Source organism: Triticum aestivum, chromosome 5D, assembly GCF_018294505.1.
Source record: "Triticum aestivum cultivar Chinese Spring chromosome 5D, IWGSC CS RefSeq v2.1, whole genome shotgun sequence".
Taxonomy (NCBI): domain Eukaryota; kingdom Viridiplantae; phylum Streptophyta; class Magnoliopsida; order Poales; family Poaceae; genus Triticum; species Triticum aestivum.
The window spans coordinates 298,564,885-298,573,809 of NC_057808.1; positions in this window are offsets into that span (position 1 = coordinate 298,564,885).

The window sequence follows — 8,925 nt, forward strand, 5'->3', positions numbered from 1 at the left end:
TAACGTGCGGTGGGGGTGTGGATCTGGTTTGCCATCCGCTGTTTTGTCTCTTTGCCGTCTGCTAGCAGACGGCAAAGTGGGGGCGTTTTTTTCCGTTAGTGGGGGGCCACCTCTCTCTTTGCCGTCCTCCAGCTGACGGCAAAGATTCTTTGCCGTCCGCCAGCTGACGGCAAAGAACTGGCTGATGGCAAAGGCCTGTTTTGCTGTCTGCCATTTTCTTTGCCGTCTGCTTTTGGGTAGCTGATGGCAAAGACCTTCTTTGCCATCCGCTAGCAGACGGCAAAGAGCTGGCAGATGGCAAATTAGCTGATTCCAGTAGTGTATCATGTGTGGGTGCAATAGCAACAATTTCATGTTTAACATAAGGAACTATAGCAAGTTCATCTCCATAAGCGTAATTCATATTGGCATCTTGGCCACAAGCATAGCAAGTATTATCAAAAAGGGATATTTCAAAAGAATCAACAGGATCATAACAATTATCATAGCAATCATCCTTCGGTAAGCACGAAGGGAAATTAAACAATGTATGAGTTTAAGAGTTACTCTCTTTAGAAGGTGGGCAAGCGTGATCAATCCGCTCTTCCTCCTTTTGTTCTTCGCTCTCCTCCTCATCTTTTTCATCCAATGAGCTCGCAATTTCATCAATTTCTTCTTCCACAGACTCCTGCAAAATATTAATCTCTTCTTGGACAGCGGAGACTCTCTCAATAAAATCATCAATATCGGAATTGAATTCATAATTCTCATAGCAATATTTAAGTATAGCAAAAATTTTAGGTCTGTAATCAGCATCATCAAGATTTTCACACTCTTTAAACAAAGATTCAATTTCATAAGCACCCATAAAAGCAACAAATTCTTCTATTTGTTCCACATCATAGTAATCATATATACCAATAGCATAAGAAGCCAATGTTTTATCATCATTAAATTTGCATGAAAAGGGAAGGTGTGGATCCTTCATCCTAGAGCAACAAGTATAATCATATCTCAAGCATAGTTCCTGAGCATACCAATGCAACATATGAATTTGATCCATAATAGTTTCCCTTTTTGAGTCAAGCGATAATCCCTAAAGTATTCACGTTGATCCAACGTGTCTCCCATTACATAATTGAATGGGGTTTTCTCGGGATTATCAAAGTAGTACATAATATCTTTCACATAATGAGCATCGAGGGTTTTACGAGGTTCCCCATCTCCATGAGCAGCAAGTAAACCTAGTTTTTTTTGGTATTTCGTGTTCCATATCCATAACTAAAGATATAGAACAACTAAGAACAACAAATAAAAATTACTTAGTGATAAAGCAAACAAGCACACACGAGAATATTCACCCCACGCTATGACTCCACGGCAACGGCGCCAGAAAAAGGTCTTGATAACCCACAAGTATAGGGGATCAGTTGTAGCCTCTTTCGATAAGTAAGTGTGTCGAACCCAACGAGGAGCTAAAGGTAGAACAAATATTCCCTCAAGTTCTATCGACCACCGATACAACTCTACCCACGCTTAAAGTTCGCTTTACCTAGAACAAGTATGAAACTAGAAGTACTTTGTAAGTGTTTTGGGTAGGTTTGCAAGATAATAAAAGTGCGTAAATAAAAACTAGGGGATTTTTAGATAAAGACACAACTAAATTAGTTTTAGTCGAGAGCTTTTTGTCACGAGAAAGTTATTCGTCCCTAGGCAATCGATAACTAGACCGGTAATCATTATTGCAATTTTATTTGAGGGAGAGGCATAAGCTAACATACTTTCTCTTCTTGGATCATATGCACTTATGATTGGAACTCTAGCAAGCATCTACAACTACTAAAGATCATTAAGGTAAAACCCAAGCATAGCATTAAAGCATCAAGTCCCCTTTATCCCATACGCAAACAACCTACTTACTCGGGTATATGCTTCTGTCACTCACGCACCCACCATAAGAAAATCAAGAAATATTGCAAACCCTACAGCGGGGATCCCTCATGCTTGCGCGACACGGAGAGAACCATAGGACAACACCAATAATAAAACATGCAACTCAAGCCAATCACGATCATCAATTAACCCATAGGACAAAACAGATCTACTCAAACATCATAGGATAGCCATACATCATTGGGAAATAATATATAGCGTTGAGCACCATGTTTAAGTAGAGATTACAGCGGGTAAAAGAGGGGTTACACCGCTGCATAGAGGGGGGAAGAGTTGGTGATGATGGCGGTGAAGTTGTTGGTGAAGATTGCGGTAATGATGATGGGCCCCAGTGGCACTCCGGCGCCACCGGAAGCGAGGGGGAGAGAGCCCCCCTCCTTCTTATTCTTCCTTGACCTCCTCCCTAGATGGGAGAAGGGTTTCCCCTCTGGTCCTTGGTCTCCATGGTATGGGAGGGACTTTTGGTTTGGGACATATGTGGAAATGCGAAAGTGGTTGAGGTCTTTGGAGCATATCACTAAGCACTTTGAGCAAGCAAGCCATTAAGCAACACCTCATCTCCTTTTAATAGTATTGGCTTTCCTGTGGACTCAATGTGATCTTGGATCACTAAAATGAAAATGTAGAGTCTTGAGCTTGAGCCAATATGTGTCCTTAGCATTTTGAGGGGTCCACATTCCTAGTCCATGCCATGCCAATCATTGAACTTTCTGAAATGATCATCTTCAAAGAGCATTAGTTCAATGAGCTATATGTTGTTAGGAATTACCAAAACCACCCAGGGATAGTTGCACTTTCAATCTCCCCCTTTTTGGTAATTGATGACAACATATAGATCAAAGCTTCGACAAATGATAATAAGATTAAAATACATCATCACTTTGAGAAGTATGTGATAAGCAAGAGCTCCCCCTAAATGTGTGCATTATTTAAAAATTGCTTTTGAAAGCAAATGCACAATCGATTAGGATCATGGGTTACTCTTCCATGTCACATACATCTTGGTGGAGCGCTCAAAATGATAGAAACTACAAAACATGCACTCATCACCAAGGCAAAGTGAATGATCATACAAGAGATATAAAAGATAGCATCATTCAAGCGCAAGATCATATAAGTATCTCATACACATAGACATAGAGTATCAAGAAAGCACACAAAATTATCAACCAAATAGCAAAAGAGACAAAAGAAGCAAAACACTCTCTCTCGAAGCCTATGATCTATACATTTCTCCCCCTTTGGCAACAAGTTACCAAAAAGTTTGAAAATGCATAGTGCTATGCGTCTCTCTAGGCTTGATCTTCGGGAGGTGGTGTTGAGAGGACTCCAAGGAAGGATGCATCTGTGGAAGTTGTTGGAGCTGGTGGAGTTGCAACTAGAGGTGGCACTGATGCTGTGGCTGCAGGTGCTGATGTAGTAGCTCTTGTGTCAGCCATGGGCACTGTAGCAGATCCCTGACCTCTTTGCACTCTTTGAAAGGCATCTGTGGTAGCCTTCCCTTTCCTCTCCTCGGCTTCTTCCTGGAGCTGCTCAACTGCTGTCTGCATCTCTGTCACTTTTAGATCAAGATTATAGAACTTTGTTTCAATGATCCTTTCCAAGCTCTCCTGGTATTGAGTCAGGGTGGCTCAGACCTTCTCAATCCTCAAGGTTGCTTGAACTAGATATGCAAGCTGATCTTGTTTGGTCTTTAAAAACACTTGAGATGCCTCTTCAACACTTGGCATCTTTGCAGCTTTCTCAGCCTTTGCCTTCTCTCTCTTTTCTTGTTCCTCAACAGATGTGGGATCATCTTCATTCATGACAACAGTGTTGTCCTCAAAATCTGGTCTCAAGGTGGATGCTCCTTATCTAACAAGTAGGTGCATGTGCCCATCTTGGAGTTGATGAGCACCTGAATATGTGGAGCATACCCACATGATCTCTTCTGATTTGCAGCTGTCCTCTTGATTGTTTCCACAATCAGCCTCATGACTTTGAACTTTTGGGGCATATCAAATATTTGCAACAAGTTGATTGAATGGCCTCTGATCATCTTGTGATCTCCAGATTTTGGCAATAAGGTATGCCTCAGAATAGTGTTGATTGTGGCCAAACCTGACAACAAATAATGAACAAACCCAAGCTTATGAGATTTGAGTATGGGCTATCGTCAAATCAAATCAGAAACAAGGATATTCGTAGTGTTGTCTTACTCGTGGTTGTTTCCTCGAGCATACATCATTATATCTTTTGGGTCTGACTAATGCTATCACCTTGTTTACATGATTGTGGAATTCCATTTATATGGAAATCTCTATAAATTGTTGTTGAGCCCATTGACAACATTTTTATCATCTCCATGATTCGGGTTGAACATCCAGCTAGTGTTGGAAACTTTTATAAGCATTATCTTCATGTTCCGTTCATGAAGTATATGTTAGATGAAAGAAGTGACTTCCTCTAATTCACGTGCACTTGGTGTAAGTTGCCGCCGTGGATCCGAGAAAGATTGTTTTTGCTTCCTTTGGAATCGTTCCAAGTCAGTCATGCATGTGCAAAGTATAGTGTGGTTTGGTAGATTAATTACCTCCATTCCATATGTATTCCCTAGCACACCAAGCCACTGATTGATTTGTTCAAGGAGAAGAAGTTTCTTCTTAAGAGCATGCCTTATGCAAGGACTTCGATATCCTCGATGATGATTCCCAACCAAAACTCGGTAGTGTTTTATTATAAGACTACTATGTGGTCATGCTTCTCTGGGATAGCGTGTTCACATGTGTGTAGCAGAAACAGCTCGTGTTTTGGAGTTTTCTATCGTAGTTCATTTCCCGAGAATCTCGCAACGTCATCCCGTCGATTTGTGTTGCAAACTTTCTTTTCCAGGCATGTTGTCTGAAATATCCTGTCACCAACTAGATCTGAATCTCAGGCAAATGTGATGGTTGGTACTTTTCCAAGATCTATGATGTAGGCTCTGGCAAGGTTGATGTTTTGGCCGACACACCTAGCCGGAAGATCTATTATTGTAGTATCTTGAATGGGAAATTTGCCCATCTTCTCTATAAGGATTTCATGTGACTTTTCTAGAAGTGTTCCTTATAAAACCTTTGTATTCCGAAGTCCGACCTATACTTGATGGCCACGTTAATGCTTTAAGTATGATTGTGGTATGTAGAATATCAAGGAGAACATTAGAGGTGGAGTGGAGTGCTAAATGTCTCTCGGTCAATCATCCAGATTTTGATCCCTTGGCCTCGCCAAGGTGAAATCTGAGAAGGTGTTATCTTCCTTTGCATCTGCATTGTCCACCATTATTCATCACGGTAGTAAGTTGTGTTGCCAGGATCCTCGACATGGATGTTGGTAAGACCTTGATGGGTATGGAAATGCTCAAGTTCTTGAGAGCACACTCAGTCACTAGGTTATATCCTCGGTATCAATTGGAATGTGCGTCCCGTTTGCCGAGTTGTTCTATAACCATAGTTTCCTTTTCGGTCTGAGTATGCCATTCCTTCGAACTCCTTCAAACGATCGTTTGTGCATTTCCTTAGGCTGGTATAGAGAGTTTCAATGATCTCTGTATCAAAAGTAATTCTTTTTGCCACTTAAGGGAATAGCTCTACGAGTCACCTTCACTAAGGTGCCTCGTTATGGTATCATGGGCAACATAACTCCTCGCTACTTTGAAACCCCCTCACCATCTAATTAAGCGTGGAATTGTTGCCTACCAAGTCAAACTTTCGCCATCTGTTTCTTCCATCCCTCTCGATGTGTGTCCGTGTCTCAACTCGAGAGAGTTGCTATGTCTCATCCCATGAGTTGTTCGTGACTCGCTCGATCTGTATGAAGATCAAATCCTATAGGGTTTTCCTCTCTTCCATTGTCATAGCTGGATGAAGTTCTCGAAAGCAAAGACGTCAAGATCAATTTGAAGCAGTGAGTCAACATCTTCAAGAAGGGCAGTTGGATCATGAAGATTGTGTTAGTTTTCTGACCCCTTTTCCTCTTACCTCAAGTCTTGAATCTCAAGACGAGATTCTTGTTTAGTGGGGGTGAGTTGTAACATCCCTATCTTTGCTACGCACTTGGACTAGCTTGGTTGCTGCATCATGTATAAATTTCTTTTAAACTTGAAATAGGGGATGATCAAACCCCTAGCACTAAAACAATGCTAATAGGTTCAACTTAAAAATATTTTCAATGAACCCAAATTGGTCTGCAAAAATGTTCATGATTTATGCAAAAGGGTAAAACCATATCCACAGATGATGCATATTTTTCCAGGACATTTTTGGTACTTGAATTAACACAATACCTATTTGACTTGGAGCAAATAAATCCTATAAATATATTTATTGCTCTAAAAATTCTGAAACTTGAGGTGGGGCCCTTTAATAATATGGTTTGCACCCATAGACAATTTCAGGATTTATGAAAGTAGTTTGGTCTTTGAACTAAATCAACACATACTGCAAAAAAAATAGAAAACAGAAACTAAATTAGAAAAAACCAAAGAGAGAGTGACTCACCTAGCCTCACCCACCTGGCTTACCTGTGCAGCCCAGCACTGCAGCTGGCCGGCCCAGCTGGTGGCCCAGCCCACTGGCCGAAGTGGTCGTTTTCAACCTCTGCCAGTAGGTAGAGGCGTGTCGACGCGCGCGCGCCCGAGGCCTCCACCTCCTGCTTGGTTGGCCTCCTCGACCCCTCTGGACGACGCCACGCGCCACCCCGGGCCCCTCTCACTCCTCCCCCGTGCTCGTCCCCTCCCCTGTCCCTCTCGAGCGCACCACTGAACGTTGCCATCGCCGCCGCTTGCTGCCACCGCGACCATTGCCGTCCCCTTGCCCGTGGTCGTGTCCCCGAGCTCCGCCCAGACTCCAGCTACCTCTCCGCCAACCCACGCAAGCTCGGACGACTCCATGACAACGCCTGGAGCCCTGCATCGCCGCCCGCGCCGTCTTCCCAATCTCCGGCCGCCCGAGATCTCCGGCTTCGCTACGTCGCCGTCCGACCTCCCCCGAGCTCGCCGTCTGCTCCAACCGACTCGAAGTGAGCCCCTGCCTCCTCTCCCCTTGCTCCCGTGCTCCTTTTCTTGCCATGGCCACCGTTCCGTCGGTGACCGATTCGTGTTGCCGCTTGAGCTCCTCGCCACCATGGCCAGAGGCCGTGTTCGTCGCTCGTAGGCACGTGGACGTGCTCCAGACCTCGCCAGGAACCCAACCCGCACCCCAACTCGCTCTCTCGAGCGCTGCAGCCGCGTCCCCGCACCCGGCCGAACTCTGGCCGCCGCTCCGCCCGTCGCCGCCGCCGCTACACTGCACCCCGGCACCTCCCGCTGCCTCCTTTAGATGTGCCGCACAACCAGCTCGCCGTAGCCGCAAACCACGCGCGTAACGGTGCTCGTTAGCCCCGTCCCAAGCAACTCCGGTGAGTCCCCGCCGTTGCTGTGGACACCGGCGTCAACTGCTGATGTGGCGCCGGTTTAATTAGCGCTAATGACCCTACTAAACACTCCTAAAGCCACTGCCATGTGGGCCCCTGTGCCCGTTTAGCTTAGCCTAATGTCCTGTTTGGATTAGTACTAATCTGGGTGGACCCCACTTGTCAGCTCTGACTTGGTCAAGTCAGTGTTGACCGGTCCCACCTGTCATCCACACAAACCAGCCTGAGACACTGACGTATGGACCCCACTGGTCAGGTTTGACCTGGACCGTGCCCCGTTGACCTCCTGATGTCAGGCTGATGCCGTAATGATTTTCTGGAATTTTAAATAAATCTGAAATGATTTATAAATTCCAGAAAATGCCCTAACTTTCTAAAAATCATAGAAATTAATCTATAACTCCAAATGAGATAAATTATATATGAAAAATGATCAGAAAAATCCAATCTATCCATCTGTACTAGTTTCATGCATGTTAGAACAACTTATAGTTGCTGAATTGGGCAAAACAAATAAGGGCATTTGAATAATAACATATGGAGTTTGAATTTGAACCTAGGGTTCAAACCAACTCCATTTAACTTGCTGCTAGTTGCATTAGCTCAAACCACAACATATTGCCATGTCATGATCATGCATCATATTGTGCATTGCATTGATTGTGTTCTTCCTTGTTTGCCGGTGTTTGTCCCCTCTCAGTAGACGTGTTCCGACGATGAGATCGATGACACCGATGAAGAACTGTACTATCTTCAGAAGTGCCAGGCAAGCAAAACCCCCTTGTTCATTCTGATACAATCCCACTCTCTCGCTCCTACTCTTTTTTACTGCATTAGGACAACAACGATTCAACTGTTACATGCTGCGGTAGTTGAACCCCTTTTCTCTGCATGACCTATCATTGCCACAGTAAATAGATAAAACCCACTAGCATGAGTAGGAGTTGTTTGAGCCCTGTTGTGCCTACTCATTCATACTTGTTTGTCATGCCTGCTACTGCTTAGAGTTGAGTCAGGTCTGATTCATCAGGGATGAATTGGAATGGTGATGAACATGTCCTACTGTGTGTGAGCTAAGTGTGTCAACACGATTTGGTAAAGGTAGCGGTGAGAGGCCATGTCGGAGTACATTGTGGGTTGTCTCATTGAAGTCGTCCTCAAGAACTGAGTTCTGTGTTTGTGATCCATGAACAGTTACTACCACACATTGGGTTTCGGTAACTCGACCCATCTCGACTTATTAATCAGCCTGATCTCTATCCAGGAGTTGCAACTAGTTTCTGGTGTATGTAGGTTGTGTTAGTAGTCTACCAAGTGGCACCCGGTACAGGTGGGCTTGGGTAAGACTAGGCACCGTGGCCGGGTATGCCAAGCGCCGCCTGATTGGTGGGCTTGGAACCCTGTACACATCGTTTGGGGCCGTGAGCGACACCCCGGCAGGATCTCGTTGCGGATGGAACCCGAATAGGCGATAAACCTGGACTAGAGACTTGCGTGGTTAGTTAGGTCGTGGCCGGCACCCTCGCTAGGCTTCCGCTTGAAGGTTGCCGAGATACATGACGT